Genomic DNA, 12728 nt, shown 5'->3' with positions numbered 1-12728 from the left:
AATACTTGGGGACCATATTTGCATGTGATGATACAATTTTAATCCCGTATTATTTATGGCCACAGATGATAATGTATCTGCGAAGTTCTGGAAATAACTAACATGGGGATCTAGGCACTAATAGTTGTTTGGGGTCCCTACAATTTGGACCCACGACCGCCTCAGATGCACCATGTTTCTATTATAAGCAGGATCTGCTTGGCTTCAAGTTATATATCCTGTTGCTTAATTAACAGGTAGTTGGGATTGTGAGGTTGGTTTTAACTGACCCATAGCATGAAAAACTAAAACCATGTCTATAATCTGGCAGGGAAAATGGAGGTAAAATTGGATGGTCAAAATCTGATTCCTTAGCAGTTGGGTCTGAGATCAGAAACAATGCCCACATGTTTGAATATACTCATTTTAGCAGCCACAGATGAAAGCTTAAGACTCTGAGCCCTCTCAACTTTTGATGTTGGATCATGTTCTTAGTTTCCCCTTCCTTAGACTCTTTGATGAGGGCCATGCGACATCTGACAGTTGTCTCACCAAGAAATACAATAATTTCTGGATGGGAGGGTGGTTGGCTTTTTGTAGAAGCACCTTACATGGAAGTCCTAAACAAAACAAAACAAACAAACACACACGCACAAAAAAACAACATGACAACCAAACAGGCATCATCAGAAATGTTAAGCTATATAGGGAAAAATTACATAAATAGATGAAGGCAGAACCGGAATTGAGATAGGAAAACCAGAGAACACAAGATGGCTCCGTCAGAGAGGAGGGTACAGGGTAAGACCGTGGGGTATTGGAGTCAGATCACATGGGCCGGCAAAAGCAGACTGCTACATTTCTAGGAATTTTGCAAGCTGGTTGTTGAAAACAGCCATTATTGGCAATTAAATTATATAAATTTGGAATGAAAGAAAATATAGTTTAAAAAGGTAAATATTTGCAGCCCATGACTTCATAATTATGTCGCTGAGTTTTACTCTTGGGTATGCTCTTGGACTCGTTCATGTCTCCCGCATCTAGATGGTGGGAATACTATACAAAGACGTGGTGTTGCATATTTCTTCTTAACTCTGAATTCAGTGATGTCATGTTGGTGGCTTGAAATTGGCCACAACTGGAGTATTCACATGGAAAAACAAAAAAGACGAATGGTACAGATTTGGGCTTGATTTGTTGGTTTCCCGGACTTAAGAAATTTATTAAATAATATTACGTTAGACATGCGGGGGTGCCTCAGTCGGGTAAGCGTCCAACTCTTGACTTTGGCTCAGGTCATGATCTCCCGGTTCCTGAGTCCGAGCTCCATGTTGAGCCCTGCGCTGACAGCACAGAGCCTGCTTGGGATTCTCTCTCGCTCTCTCCCTCTGCCCTTCTCCCTGCCTAGCACTTTCTCTCTCTCTCTCTCAAAAAAATAAAAAAATAAAAAATAAATAAAGGGGGAAGAGAAGGAGGTATGGCATTGTATGGAATTCTCCCTTTAAAAAAATGTATAAAGATATTAGTGTCAGAAATTTTATGTTAACTCTCACGTGGTATTGTAAATTTTAGTAACATGAAGTTAATTTGGAAAATGTATGCATTTTGCAGATGGTAATGTAGAATCAAACAGTTCCGGTCCCTGCAACTATATAAAAAGCTAAATAATAATAAAAATTTGTGGACTATTGTGCTTCAGAGTGTGGAAGCTGAAAATGGTTTCGGTCTGGTGAATATAATCTGTATGAGAGAGAAGTAATTCAACAGTAGATCAGGTATGACATTTAATGACAACAAATATATTGGGAAGAATTGGCAGATTGAGATTCAATTTCATTTGTCAGACTGTGGTTGGATTTCAGCCATAGGTTGCTACCAACACAGCGTTTAGCAAAAATACATGAAAGTTTTACACCTTAGATACACAAAATGTCTATTTGTTTACTACACCTCAATAAACCTGGAGACAAAGGACAGTACTACATGATAATCAACTGACTATACAGAACTTATAATAACAGTATGGTATATTATTATCCATAAACCATGTGCCTCAGATTCTATCGGTAAAATTAAAAAAAAAAATTAGTTTATTTATTTATTTTGAGAGAGAGTGAGTGAGTGTGAGTGAGGGAGGGGCAGAAGGAGGGAGAGAGAGAATCCCAAGCAGCCTCCATGCTGTCAGCACCGAGCCCAACATGGGGCTCGATCCCGCAAACCATGAGATCATAACGTGAGCCAAAATCAAGAGTTGGATGCTTAACCAACTGAGTCACCTAGGCGCCCCGATAAAATTTATAATATACCCATGTGTGTTTGCATATGTGTTTTTCCCACCCTGGAAAGCCAGTTGGGAAATACCAGCGCACCACCAGGGTAAGGAAACCCGTCACCCATCTTCCCCTTGGGCCTCTGCACTTGGTGCAACCATTTACTATGAACCCACGTTTTTTATTTTGCCCTCGGCATTTAAAATTTTTCCTAGAGGGATTTATATCATTTGACACCCTGTTTCAGGAATTCCAGAGAGCCGGTTATAGGGAAGCCTCCCCTGCACCACCACCCCCCCCCCGCCCCCCCAGGAACAAAGGCCCCGTTTCCCTGCTGAACGAACAGATGTGGAATCTGGTGCCTGGGATCCGTGTTCATTCTTAGTTTACGTCCCAGCACAAGGCACTCGGACCAAACTCCTCTACAAACATAAGTATGTCGGGAGATTCATTAGGCCCTCCCACTTCCCACAGACGTGGTGGTTCTCACGGAAAAGAATAAAGAGGGATTCCATCCTACACAAGTCCCAGGATTAAATTCCAAGTGTTATTTATTTCCACTGACCTGTGGCTGCTGGCCCAATTCTACGAACCAAGTATCCTTCTGTGTGGCTTGTTGGCTTCTCCAGGACTGATGCTGTCTGATCCGTGTGATATACTGAGCATCCTTTTGCTTTATGAACAATCAGTTTGTTGCCTACCTGGACCGTGTTCTTCAAACCACCTGGACTTAAAGTCTTGCCGTCTCCTTTTCGTGGCTTCTTTCAACTGTATGCTACGCCATTCTCGGGGACACCAGGAGAACCGTGAGCTTGAGTCTCAGGGACTGAAATTCGTCCGTGACATCCTAGCTGGCCAAACTTTGCACATGGTGCCGTAATCATTCCACAGACAAGCAATCGCATATAGTGATTATAGAGTGATCTCGAACTTAAGGCTATTTTACTCTTTGCTTTTATGCCTGGACTGCCTAACAGCTGGCCCTGAGGACGGAGAGCAACATCCTGTCCCCTGGGTTTGAGGCCACATTCCACTGGATGAAAACACTATGGCGTGCCACATTCCTGGTTTCCCACAACTTGACCTATTCTTAAAGGTGTGTGTCTGGGACCTTTCTATCATGGCAGGATGGAGTTCTTGAACTCTCCAGCCCTGAGTCGATGTCTCCAGGATGGCATCCCCAGTGAAACTTCTCTATTCCACAGAAGATCTTTTTGTCCATTTTCAAGTCACTTTCAAGACTCATAAACGGGAATACTATCTCAGTATTTATTAACAGTGTTCTCAGGGTATCAGCTTTCTTGGAAGCAGACGCTTAAATAATAACCTGGGTAAAGTCACCTCAGGTACTTTTAGTTCTCTATTATCTCTATTCTAGACAGCCAGACATGCCTTGTTCTGGAAACCTCAATGCCCAATCCCATGTCTATGATATGACCATATCTATGATATGGCAATTTTTTACAAACAGCTACCTTGATTTTCCAGTATTGGTCCAGAACACTGTGCTGGTCGCCTGGGTCAGAGACTGTATATGGCATCGTGAGATGTTTCTGCTTCCAGGCAGTGCTCCCAAGGAATCACACTGAAGGTCAACTTCCTGCAGACCATTAGGTTTCAAGCCAGGGGTGTCCCACTAACGTCTGTGAGGTCACAAGTGCCATCAAAAAGTTGCAGCTCCTATGTTCCCGCCTTGAGGACTCTCTCTGATATCTTTCACCTGCCCTCAGCCCCACCTACCAACCGCTGTTGACCCTAGTGCCCTTCCATCGCCCCCATCTCCACAATTCCTCCCCTCAGCCATCTTGGTTTGGTTACATTTTCATCATCTCGTGAGTCATGACTCAGCTCGGCATTCTTCTAGATGCTGCCTTGGACGAGAGCCGCCCCCAGCCTTATCTTATGTCACAGCCCTGGACCCTCTTTGGTCCGGGAGGGAAACCAAGGGGATAAACCTGATTACAAGAGGCTGGGGTCCTTCAGCATGCCAGGAATAGCCTGTTGCCACTATGAATCCGTCCAAGAGAAAAGCCCAGTACAGACGTCTTGGTTGCAGCGAATCTTCGTGTAAGGGATGGAGAGGTGGTGGCCCGTTGCTTCTTATCTGAAATATTTCTTGGACGCTACCCTCCATCTGTTCCTTGTGTCCTGCCAGCTGTCGGTATAATGGAAGTCATGCCAGCCTCTGCTCCTAACTACCGTACCGACCAGCTTACATCAACCCTAGGTGGAGATTTTGACACTCTTCGACCAGGACACCCCGTTGGTAAATAAAAGAGCTGATACTTGTTTCACAGGCCCCTGAATTTAACCCCCCAAATTCGGCTTCTACACCCCTCACTAGAGTGCCTGTTTCTTGAAAATGCCATCCACAGTTGACATTTTATGCACATTTATGGACGATCAGGCACAAGACTTCAGCTCCCTGCTTGTACCCCGCTTCCCTCTGCCTTGTTAAGACAGGGTTTTGCATCTGACTTCGACTCAGGTCATGATCTCACAGTCCATGGATTCGAGCCCCGCGTCGGGCTCTGTGCTGACAGCTCAGAGCCTGGAGCCTGCTATAGATTCTGTGTCTGCCCCTCTCTCTGTTCCTCCCCCACTCATGCTCTGTCTCTTAAAAATAAATAAACGTTAAAAAAAAAGAAAGAAAGTAGGGGTTTCTACATCTTCCCTCACCTTATTTTTAAATCAATATGAGAAGACCTGGGACTCTGGGAGCATGTAAAAATGGTCAGTCTTTACACAGAAAGGACCCTTAGAGTTTCATATGAATCGGTAGGACAAGTGACTTACCAACTTAGTGTCCGAGGGATGACTTAGACAGAACTGGCTACTCCTTAGTGCTCTCTCCCTTCACTCCCAGCAGAAGGCTGAAGCTTCTTTGCTACCCTGGGACTCGAATTGCTAATCATTAACGAGATTCATCCAACAAGATTTATACAAAAAGTGGAATCTTTTTTTTCTCCCTTGTGTTTTTTTCCCTGTGAATTTTTGTTAATTTTTTTCTTTGAAATATGTGAATTATAATGTTACAGATCAGCTTGACCTTCCCTGTTGGTTTTCCTTGTCCTTTCTCTTTTGACACCCCATAATAACAAAACCATTTCACATAAATTCAGTGAAGTTTCTCCATACTGTTTTAACTACCCGTAGGTGGGTTCCTAAACTATATAAAGCAATGCTTTGTCTGCGACTTAAGTTTGTATATCTGCTGCCATGCAGTGTGGACTATTCCATAACTCACTTTGGACAATAAGCAACGTGGATTGGGAAGAGCCACAAGGGCACAGTCAAGGTCATCGCCTTTCAGTTTCTTTTGCTTGGCTCGTTTTCGACGATACCCCTACGTGGCTGAAAACCTCCTCACTTGTCTGTAGTTCCTCATCCTCAGCTCAAAGAGAAGGGGTCACCCCCAGCTTCCTGCAGATGGTTTGTTTCCAGCTCCCCGCATGCTCGGTGCCTACACAGCAGACCCCTTTTCCCATGACAGCGTTCCAGCCCGTCTCCAGCCGTGGAAAATTAAACCTGTGCTTGGGAGCCTCCTTGCTTCAGATCCTACTCATCGCCTTGACTTTGAGTTCCTTCTTGGTTTATGGCCCCAGAGATCTCCTTCTGATTTGGAGCGTGGCTCTTTGTATGTGTTTGAACTGTCCTGGGTGGGGGAGTAAACCACCCGCTTGCACCTTGGAAGAGTGGGAGCCTGCAGAGCGCATCCTTGAGCTCAAGAATTCAGAAGGAGCCCAGCCTCGGAGATTTAGAGCTCCTGTTTACCTAGCATTCATTATGTGTCTTCTCACCCTTCTTTTAGGCAACTTGTATGGTATTCTTAAAAGATAAGAAGAGAAAAGAAAAGCGGATTTGTCCCTTTGCACTTGGGGGATTTAAGCATGGACGCTCAAAGTTCATGACGCAGGAAGGGGGGATGTGAATTTCAACTTTCTGTGCAACAGACTTTTCCCTGAGTCAGTTTCGAAAGACTCTGGACTCTGGACCCCGCGATAAATGAGTCGCAACTTCCGAATTCAACTATCATGTGAAATGTCACTAACCCTGAATCATTATCCCAGCCAGAGAATCCAGCCTTTGGTTTTGCAATTTAACTTTTAACTTCATTTTAAGGTTCCCGAGCGCTGGTCGCCCTTCTGTTCCACCAATTTGACTGCGAAGGAAGAGCTTCATGTTGTTGTGTGGGAAAAAAAATTCAACATTGCAAACGTCTACAATGAATTTTTGGAAACTTGACTACAGGTTGAAATATTCCCTTGACTCAGATTGTAATGTCCACCTGTATGAAATTTACGTTTTCCTTTTGAAAAATGTTGATGTTTCAATCACTTTGTTTTAGTCCTGAGAATTAGTGCACATTTCTCCTTGGATGTGCGTCCAAGTTATCCTCAGAGTGGTTTCCCTAAGACGGTATACAACTGTCATTAATAATGAGCCACACGACGAGGCAGCAGGATGCCGGCTCTGATTCTGGGTGCTGTTTCAGAGGACTTCAGTGCACTGTCCTATCGTGATCACAGAGAGCCTGTTGTTTCCAGTCTAGAAGGCCAAGGTGGCCTCGACAGAGGAAATACCTCTCATGTGCACTCTGCTCCCTAGTATCTGGCAGTGGCTCGGGAGATCCAGGGACAACTGTCAAACAAACACATCAGATGAGTCTAACTCCCGCAGACGAAAGACTTGACTAAATGGTAACCGTCATTCTCTGGAGCTTGGCAGCTTTTTCAAACACCCTTTAAACCGTGAACCCCCATGTTGGCCTGTGACACCCGCTTAGAACCTTAAGTCTTCGTTGTGGTTCTGGCGAAGCCTTTTTTTTCTCCAAGTCACATTCCTCTTTTGCCTCACTGTCTCTGTAGCATATGGGGCCAATCCGGTCATCAAGCTCATAGTGGAACCTCACCTGTATTATTCTGCCTTCTGTCAGAGTTCCAATCCATATTCCGACATGACTGTCCAGAGAACTTGCTAGCTAAATGTGTTTGCGGGTAAAGACGGTGGTTATCTCTTCGTTTCCAATCCTTTGGTTTTAATTATTTACTAAAAAAATTTTTTTAGTGTTTATTTGGGGTGGGGGGAGGGGCAGAGAGAGAGGGAGACAGAGAATCCAAAGCAGGCTCCAGGCTGTGAGCTGTCAGCACAGAGCGTGACACGGGGCTCCAACTCACAAACTGTGAGATCGTGACCTGAGCCGAAGTCAGACACTCAACTGGGTCACCCAGGCGCCCCCCCCACCCCGGTCTTCCTTTCCAATTCTTCTTCTACTCCATCTCTCACCCCCTTTTCAGTGACTCCCTTGGATAGGGTCACTGATTGAACACCAAGGGTGTGCTGGGCACTGTCCTGAACGCTTTCCATACAACATTTTTACTGCCTGCTCATGGCAAAACTCTGTGGAGACACCTGTTACTACTACGCCCATTTGACAGAGAAGTTAAGCGATTTGTTAGTAAGATGTGGAGTTGGGCATCCACTCACCCAGGGAATCTGGGAAAATTGATCATTTCTAAGAAAACTTTGCTTTTCATACATCTGATTCGTGTTGTAAGAGTGTTGCAACATTCTGGGATGGCGGGTGAGATAGTGAAAAGGGTATAGTTGTCATGACGTATAGAATTGTTGAGTCACTGTACTGTACACCTGAAATCAATATGTAACTCTGCATGTTAACTATAGTGGACTTTTTAAAAAATTAATAACAAGAGAATCTTATTCCCCAAACACTTCTGTTGTTATTCAGTTATCTCATTTAAAGATTCCTACTAATACTCTCTCTTTTGGGAAGGGGCAGTAGGTTTTCCATTAACTTTGGTGCTCTGTCTTTAAGGATGTTGAAATGTACTTGTTTAGGGATTTTTGTCGGTGGGATTGAGCTACCAAATGCAAGAGTGTATTTCCACGACCTAAGTGTGAATTACGACTTAGGTGTGGGTTAACAGTTTCCTGATTCTTGGGGACTGTCTTGAGAGAGGAGAGTAGAGATCAGATGTGCCGCTGGGCCTGGGGTGTGAGACACTGACATTTTGAATCTGATCTGAAACATTTTTTTTTTTTTAATTTTAGAGAAAAAGAGAGAGCGTGAGCAGGGGAGAGGGACAGAGGGAGGGAGAGAAAGGATCCTAAGTAAGCTCCGGGCTCAACACGGGGCTCGATCCCACAACCCTGAGATCACGATCTGCGCTGAAATCAAGAGTCAGATGCTCCGCCGACTGAGTCACCCAGGCGCCCCTGAAACATTTTGTTTATTAGCCCTCAGTGCCCATGTCGATCATTTACAAGTGTAGCTAGATTTCAAATCCTGGAGAACAATGCATAGTTTCTTTCTATTCTCTTTTTCTTTTGTTCCTTTGCCCTGCCTTGATGAAGATGAGGAATGTGCCTCAAGCTTGACTTGGCTTCTCTGAGGTTCGAAAATGTACATGAAAGCTTTCAATTTGATTCAATCCCTTTTGATCTTTCCCTCTCCCCCTCTGCGCTCAGAGTCTCCTTTCTTTCTCAGTGCTGATTCAGGTCAAGGAGCAAGATCATGGAGCTCAATTACTGCTACAAAAGAGGATTAGGGGCCAAACTCATTTATGGGCCGTAGCAGGGCAAGGTTAAGTTTGGATTATACTCAGTCACTTGCGGTTTCTATTTGTCAGACACGTGCTTAGAGATGACAGGGAGCCTGGGGCCCCTGGGGGCTCAGTCTGTTGAACAGCCCCTGCTCATGCTCTGTCTGTCTCCAAAATAAATACACATTAACATAAACATTAAAAAATTTTTTTGGAAAAGACAACATCAACAGCAAAATAGGAAAAAATAGAATGGAGTACGTCAGAGTGCATCCTACTTAGGAAGAGTAAAGATCGTTTTGTGACATTTTGATTCTGAAACATGTATACAGATGTATGTAATGAACATGTATACGAGCATTGCCTTGCAGTGTAAAACCGTGTATTACTTACTGGAGGTCAAAAGGGTTGAAATTTTCTTTCTAGTACACACATTTTATAAGTTTTTATTTCTATTAATAATGCCTCTGCTTTGCTAAATCTCCCAGATTTAATACTTTTGTTTGGCATTTCAAGAAGGGCAGACTGGACTAGATCTTGAAAGTTCTCATTAGAAGAAACAAAGAATTTTTGTAACTTTGTATGAGGACAGATAACCAGATGTATTGTGATGATCACTTCACAATTCACACAAATATTGAACAATTATGTTGTACACCTGAAACTAATATGTCAAGTATACTTTAATTGAAAAAAAAAACCCTGTGGACTCATTAAAATTCAATTTATTCATATAAAAATAATAAAATAAAGTTTTAGAACCCAAAAAAGGCCAGCCTAAAAAATTATTACTTAACCATGTACATACCTCATTTTATTGCACTTCACAGATTCTGTATTTTTTTTAAATGTTTATTTTTGAGATAGAGACAGATCGTGAGTGGGGAGGGGCAGAGAGAGAGGGAGACACAGAATCGGAAACAGGCTCCGGGCTCTGAGCTGTCAGCACAGAGCCCGACGTGGGGCTCGAACTCACGAATCGCGAGATCATGACCTGAGCCGAAGTCGGACGCTCAACCGATTGAGCCAACCAGGTGCCCCTACCCTTGGTCTTCTTGAGTAGCAGCATGGCCTCGATGTTGGGCAGGATGCCGCCCTGTGCGATGGTGCCGCAGCCCAGGGGTGATTAACATGTGTGTATATATATATATATATATATACACGTATATCTTGGTCTTTCTTTCCTTAAGCAGCACATGATCTCCTATACACCATAGATATATAGTTGGTGACTCAGCCAAGCAAAGAAGGAACACTTTTCCATGGTTTTCCATTGCAGTTCATCCTATCTGACGTGTTTCTACGATTTCATCTGAATACAGAGTCTAAAGATAAGACTCCCTTTGTCACCTGTAAATACTTTTTCTCTTTTCACGGCAGTCGAACTGATTTGGAATGTGCGAACTGGTTTGGAAAAGGAGCCTAAGAAAACCATGTGTCATATGCATCTCTGTATTATTTGAAGATCCTCATTTTCTCTACAGAAGACTGGAACACAAATGGTATGTAGATGCATGAATCATAAGGTATGTTACGTATTCATAGTGGTTGATCAGTAGATCGTGTGCTGGTTAAGGATACGAGGAACCAGAGATACCTAACATTCGTGAGGCCTGGAACAGACATCACACATCTGGGCCCCAAATATTCACGATACCCTAAATAGAAGTATGTCCTGCCCTTCGAAAGTTCACATCATTGTGCCCCTTCCCGTTTACAGAAGACCTGCCTTAGCACCCGTTTTGGCTAACTGAAAAAAATCCAAAGAGGATTTTCACTTTCATGGAAAAAAAAAAAAAGTGAGATGTGAGAACAGCGTTTAGTGTTTGCTTTCCAGCCGGCCGCTAGGAGGCGCTAGAGAGGCCTCGCTGAGTTCCTGCTCCAGGAGCCACGCTGCATCTCGAGACGGAGCCGCCCTAGCTTTGAACTGGGGTCTGTGAGCCTTTGTGCTTTAACCTCAACTTAGTCGCACATCTGTTAGCAGGGTGTGTCCGAAAGCGTCCGAGAGGCCTAAGCGAGGTTATTTTGGGGGGTCTGGAAGAGCTAAACATTTTTTCCGTATAAATGAATGGTCATCGCTTCTTCACTTTATGCCATCTCGACTTATGAAAGGTTTGATAGGAGAGTAGGGGCAACGGGTATACGGGAAACACTGAAGATTCAGGTTATGCTTCACGTGTGTGATCCCTCAGTATTGGTGAGTCCTTGGTTCGGCCACTCACTGGGGGAACCCATTCTGGCACCAGGTGTCCTCTACAGGCTCTTTGGAGAGCCATGGCCACGGCCAAGAGCGCTTGCCCCTGTGTCTTTCCCCTGGAGCAAGTGTGTGCTATCTATTCACATGACATCTTCCATCTGCGGGCTCCCTGGTTGGAATCTCAACTCTGATCCTTCTAACCACTTGCTTCTGGCCGTGGGTTCCACTTGTGCAAATCTAGTATCTTAATTTGGTCTGGGAGACTATCTGTTTTGTGGGTGGTCCGCTTCCTTGTATCCAGCTAGGAAGCTCCCTGCGTCAGGACAGTTTCCCACAAGCCACCTCGGTTAAGATCAAGAAGGATGAGGGAAGCAGAAGTTAGCTGCGAGGAGAAGTAACCTGTAAGACGTTGCAGGATGTGGAAGCAGGTACCCTAGGATCTTGTCCAGGGCCGTAGGCATCGTCAGTTCCTTTTGCGATGGGTCTTTGAGTGGATCACCCAGTGCATCACCACAGGTGACTGCCGTTACCCCAGGCCTTTCAAAAGTTCCTTTAGTCAGAGGAGCACCCGGGTGGCTCAGTCGGTTAAGCATCGGACTTTGGCTCCGGTCACATTCTCACTGTTCGTGGGTTCGAGTCCTGTGTTGGGGGCTTAGAGCCTGGAGCCTGCTAGAGATTCTGTGTCTCCCTCGATCTCTCTACCCCTCCCCCCGCTTGCACTCTGTGTCTCTCTCTCTCTCAAGAATGAAGACTTTTTTTTAAAGTTCTTTTCATCAGAACATGCATATCATAAACCAAAGACGTTTACAGCCATCTTAGTTTTTAAGATTAAAGTTCTACTTAATGCCTTTTCCGCTAATAACTCATGGGTTATGATTGACCCAGTCAGCTAATAAATTAACACAATGTGCTCCCAGCTTTAACACTTTTCTTTAGGAGCACACAGTTCTGCTTGGGTTTTTTTTGTTCCCAAGGTTGCACAGTAAGTACTATGCGTTCACGCTCCAATGTACCACTTAGGACATGATAGTCTCCATCCTTTACCTTGTGATTAGAGGCTTTAAATTTTATTTCATGCCATGTTTACAGCTTTTCTTCCTGCTTAAATGCCATCTTCGTCACGTTCTCAGCATTGTACGGTACCTTGGCTTAAGCTGTTTCCTAATGTGCTGGTCCAGCTCTAAATTTTTCAGAATTTTCCAAACTACTGAGGTTTTCAATCAGTCCTGGAGACGCTGGCCCTTGGCCCAGGTCATTCACTTCCCCTAGCAAATAGTTCTTGCTCAGTCTAGGGGTGGCCCAGTCTCTACCAACGGTTGACTATCGGTAGGTAGGTACATGATCTGAACTAGGCCAACGTCATTCCTCGTGGACTTCAATCAAGGAAATCAGTTCAAAGTGCTCTTGGTAGAGGCCACACTCGGCTGCCAGGGTATAACTTTCTGGTTGCCTTTTGCTTTTTGAATGGTTCATGCCAAGTGTGAATACTATCCAATCACAGTGAACTTCAAGCAGCTCATTTGCATGTAGTCATTCTTTACTTCTCATCCAGTCAGAGATTGGGTGGCACCAGTACCTCATTTGAATACAGCAACTATAAATAGGTCCCTCTTGGTACCAACTGTCATTCTCTTCACTCATAGTAGTGAAGGCTGGATTTATGATGCCTGGCTCTTCTTTAAAGGATTTTGCTATTTCTGTAAATGCCTCCCAGAGGGA

At 44.2% G+C, this 12728-nt stretch overlaps 1 long non-coding RNA gene across 1 annotated transcript in view; it reads left to right on the top strand.

Annotated features, from left to right (window-relative positions):
- LOC122238531 overlaps window positions 1-10306 on the top strand; it is a 70172-nt gene extending 59866 nt beyond the window's left edge. The window contains exon 4 of the long non-coding RNA XR_006217456.1: window positions 10193-10306. This is a non-coding gene — a long non-coding RNA (uncharacterized LOC122238531). The remainder of the gene's footprint in view (window positions 1-10192) is intronic.
- The last annotated feature ends 2422 nt before the right edge of the window (window positions 10307-12728 follow it).

The sequence above is a fragment of the Panthera tigris genome, chromosome B2 (genome assembly GCF_018350195.1).
Source record: "Panthera tigris isolate Pti1 chromosome B2, P.tigris_Pti1_mat1.1, whole genome shotgun sequence".
Taxonomy (NCBI): domain Eukaryota; kingdom Metazoa; phylum Chordata; class Mammalia; order Carnivora; family Felidae; genus Panthera; species Panthera tigris.
This window is presented reverse-complemented; position numbering and strand designations above follow the sequence as displayed.